We start from the raw sequence: 4,918 nt of genomic DNA on the forward strand, positions 1-4,918 counted from the left end.
GGCGTTCTCTTCCCCATGTCATCTTGGGGATTTTCCCCATGGTGTATTTCTGAGCTTGAGAACATGTCGGGATGGCTACGTAACCGACAGTTGATATCAACAACCATAGGATAGGCATGCATCATGTGAATATTGTTTGTTTGCTTATTTGTGAACTGTTTGAGAATGCCCTACGTGTTCCGAGGGTTACCTGAAACTGAAGGTCGATCTCAGAGCTGTTATGTCCGACTTGTTGGATCTGGTGGTGCTGCTGATCCTTGATCACCGGAGGGTGGTGGTACCTGCAAGAGACTCTGATGCTTAAGTTAGCACGTGCTTTAGGCAGGTTTTTTTGTGTAGAATCAGAGTATGAGTTATACTTGGGTGCTCCAGTGTATTTATAGTAGTGTGGAAGGACCTCCCTTTGAGATAAGTTAATTATCTTATCTTATCTTTTGTGGGTGAGTCCCCTTATCTTTGGCCAGCCGCCTTTAGGTGGGCTGTGATCTTCTGTTTTGGGCCTACTTGGGCCTTTGTAGCAATTTGGCCGAGCTCTTTGGGAAGAGGTCGGTGTCGGCCAGCCTTTATAAGAGGTCAGTCGTTTTTATCTTCATTTAACCCGGCTTGCCTAGCTCGACCATGGTATAAACAGTGCCCCTGCTCGACCTTCGATCTTCCCTTGAGGTCGTGCTTTCCAGCCTCGATCCCTTAGGGGAGTCGTGTTCGAGCATCTTGGTCCAAGCTGTACTTCTGTTGGAGAGTTTTACGCTAAGTTTAAATGCGAAGTATTTTTTGCTTTTTTGCCTCCTTTATTGTTGCGCTTTATTCCTCGAGGGGGGTTACTTCCTTGGGAATATGCATGTGCCTTTAATGCCTCTTGTTTAAGCTTTCATTTTGCTTTGCCGTTTCCTTTTCCCTCTTTATACTTCATTTTGAAATCAAAGAAGAGGTTTTTGCTCTCACTTTCAGTTTGGAACTTTAGGGAAGCTTTCTTTCTTCCTTTCGTTTCTTTTGAGAAGATCACCATTTTGCAATCTGCTTTGCCCCAAGCTTTTCTTCTCTTGAAGCTTTCGTTGAACCTTTTGTGCCTTTTGCTATGCCTTCTATCGCAGGTTGGTATTCCTCTTCTCTTCTGTGTCTTTAGTAGTCACCTTTATGTGTGTTTTTACTATTGCATGCTTGTCTTTACGCACAAAGTTTTGATCTTTATTGTGTTTGCTTTGAAAAAGTTGGACCTTTCTGAAAAGATTGCATCCTTGTTCTTGATCAGGGTTATGATTTTCTTTATCCCTGTTGCTCTATTTTAGGAAAATGTGCGCGCTTTAGGTTTCCGCTGCTATCTCCAGTAGTTTACTTTGAGAGTTTTAGGGTTTTGATTTTTTTGCGTTGTTCCTTTTTCTGTGCTCTCGTACTGTTGCCTCCAAAGGGTGCCCCTGGGAGTTTGATTTTACTGTTGGTGAGCCCTGGGAAGCCCTTTGTTTGCCATACGTGTTGTGTGTCAGTTGTTTCGCCCCTTTTTGTTTTTGTCCGAGTTGTTTTGGTAGTGACCCCTTTGCTATCTTCCTTTGCTGTAGGTGTAGTTTGCTGTATGTCTTCCCGAAAAAATATTGTTGAAATGTCCACCAAGATCCTTGCTGGCATGGCCGACTGGCTGGACTCTATAGTCCTGATGTGTGTTACCGTGGCAGATCCAAAGTATTGTGAGAGGCTTAGGAGGTTCCATAGGATCTGTAGCAATAGGGATGATGAAAAGAACTATGAGCTGTTATCGCCTGATCCTGAAGAGAGGGTTAGTTTCCCTCCTTTGACTCAGGGAGAACGACCCTTCTTCTATGCTTATGACTATTTTTTTAGTCAGCTGAATATCACTATCCCTTTTACTGCTTTCTAGACCGACCACTTATGGACCTACAATGTGGCCCCTTCTTAGCTTCATCCGAACTCTTGGGGTTTTATAAAGATCTTTCAGTTGTTGTGTCAAGAGCTGGGTATTCGACCTACCCTAGCTCTCTTTCTTTACTTGTTGTTTTGACCAAGCCTGTGGTAGCCAAGAAGAAGGCCTCTTGGATTTCCTTCCGAGCTACTCAAGGGAAAAAGGTGTTTTCGATGTTTGACGAGTCTTTTCATGATTTCAAGAACTACTACTTCAAGATCTGAGCTGTTGAGGATGCTCGGCCCTTCTTTTTAGATGAGAATAAGGAGCCCACCTTTCCTTTGTGGTGGCAAAAGGATACGGTGGTGGTTAAGTATTCCTGAGAGAGTTTGAGTGAGATAGAACAAGCCTTTGTGGGTGTTTTGGAGGAGCACTGGGGGGAACCTCCTCATTTGGATACTAAGAGGTTTCTGGGAGATCCTTCCCTCCTCCGTACTGAACTGGGTAGCGTTCGACTTCTTTTCTGATAGCTTTCCTCTATTTTTTGCTGATTTGTCCCTTTCCTATTTTAAACTTGTTTCCCTGGTGTCTTTTTCAGAGATGGTGAAATCTAGCGACTCCATGAAGGCCTTCTGTAGGGCTAAGAAGGTGACGACTGCACAAAACTTGACGACAAAGACCCCGGGAGAAGGGTCTTCTCAGGTCCCTCCAAAGAAGTTAACTTCTGACACTTTAGGCCCGAGGAAGATTATTCCGACACCACAAGTTTGGATGATTCCTTCTGACCCTGTTCAACTGACCTCTGGTGCTGCCTCCTCTTCTACTGTTGCTAGTCCTCCTCCGAAGCGGCAAAAACTATTGGTACTTATGATTTGAATAGCAAGGATTTTGATGGTGTGGGTTTTACCACCGAATTGATTGCACCTCATAGTAGGATTCCTTTAGATGATGTATCGATCCTCCATCACCTCGATTTTATTACTAGCAATAGTATTCGGATGGCCAACATGAGTGCGGCCTTATTTCGTGTGGTCCGGGATTCTCCTGTTCACGCGACTAAGGCCTTTATGGAGGACACCAAGTCTGAATTTAAAAGTATTAAGGGTTTGAAGGATGAGCTTGATGCTAGGGTGGCTAAGCTGGAGTTGGATGTGGAGAGGGAGAAGTCCCGAGCTACTGCTGCTGAGGCAGGTGTAGATCTAGCTGAGGAGACGACAAAAAAGTACAAGGAGAGCTACACCCGTACCTATAGCGAGCTACTAGAAGCTATGGAGAGACTTCAGTCTGCCCATGCCGACTATGCCGAGCTCCAAGGTCATATGGTGGACAGTGTAACTGATGCGTATGAAAACCTGAAGGCCCAGGTCGGGGTTCTTGCCCCTGAGCTCGACCTGACTTTATTTAGTCTGGATAATGTAGTGGAGGATGGCAAGATCGTGCCTGCCCCAGATGACGAGGATGAGGGTCCTACTCTTGTACCACCAGGGAAAGCCTCAGCAGCTTCAGCTTCTTCCGTCCATTCAGAGGTCGACCATCCAGAGCCCGAGCCTGATGTGCATATTTTGAACCGGCCGGATGGAACTGTTGATGCTACCCCGATGTTAACCAGTCCTCCTCCTCTAGCCAAGGATGCTACTACTGGGGAGAATTTGGATCCTCTATGACTTTCTGTGTTTGTATTTGTTCCGAGGGTTACCTAAAACTATAGGTCGATCTCGGATGAGATCTTCTGTATTGGTCGAAGATGTTGTGTCTGACTTGTTGATGGTGGCTGGAGCCGCCGCATCCGACTTGTTGGACTTGGTAGTGGTGCTGATCCTTCGTTACCGGAGGGTGGTCGTACCTGCAAGGGACTCCGATGCTTAAGTTAACAAGGGTATTAAGCAAGTTTTTAGTATAATCAGAGTCTGAGTTATACCTGGGTGCTCTAGTGTATTTATAATGGTGTGGAGTGACCTTTCTAGAGATAAGATAATTATCTTATCTTATCTTATCTTTGAGTGAAGTCATCTTTATCTTTAAGGGAACCGCCCTTATCTTTCTAGGCTTTGGCTACCTTTAGATTGGGCTGCGTTCCTTCGTTTGGGCCTGCTTGGGCCTCCTCTGGCGATTTGGCCGACCTCTTTGAGAAGTGGTCGGACATGAGCCAACCTTCTAAGAGGTCGGCCAACCCAGTCCTTTATAGCTTGAACCGATGTATGAACAGTGCCCCTACTTGAGTTCGGACCTTTCCGTGAGATCGTGCTTTCAGAGCTTCGATCTCTTTGAGGAAGTTGTGCTCAAGCATCCGTCTGGCTTGTTTCTTCATTGCTTTGCAATCCTTGCAGATTTTCTAGAGGTTTGGTACTTCACAGTCTGACCTCTTTTGAGTGGTAGTGTGGGTTTTCTACCCTTGCCTTCTGGATCACACCTTGCTTTAAGTTTGTGTTGACAACCCTCTGCCTTGGCGAAGTTATCCTTGCGGCTTGATATCTGGGATTTTAGTGACTTGTCTGATGACTTTTAGTGTTCTTTATATAGAACCTTTTTTAGTCTCGGATGACGTTCGTAGCCCTGTTTGAGATTGTGCCTTCTTTGAGCGGAGTTGTATCCTTTTTAGCTAAGCACATTTGAACCTTAAGTTCTTTCCCAACCTTTTGGCTTGTTCTTTTTTGAGATCGTACTTGCGCCTCTTCTTTAGCTAACGTCGACCTGTACGACTTTGCCCCTGCTTGAGTTCGGACCTTTCTGTGAGATCGTGCTTTCAGAGCTTCGATCTTCTTTGGGGAAGTCGTGCTCAAGCATCCTAACTTTGGTCGATCTTGAGTAGTTTCTCCTTGTGCGAGTCTGGTATTGCCCTTTTTAGTTTGTTGAGAGGTCTTTTCAGCCTTCTTCCGACTTGTTTGTCTTTACTGCTCGGGCTTTTTAGTCATAATCCAACAACTTTTTAGGTAGTGTTATAATGGGGAACCTTTTTGTTTGGATGAGTTTTTAGCTTCGTTTTTGAGGCCGTGCTTTTGGCTTTTTAAGTAGTGTCTTTTTTTCAAGACTTCGTACTTTTCAGCGGAGCACTTCTGGCTTTGGTCT

The sequence above is a fragment of the Arachis ipaensis genome, chromosome B05, assembly GCF_000816755.2.
Source record: "Arachis ipaensis cultivar K30076 chromosome B05, Araip1.1, whole genome shotgun sequence".
NCBI lineage: Eukaryota > Viridiplantae > Streptophyta > Magnoliopsida > Fabales > Fabaceae > Arachis > Arachis ipaensis.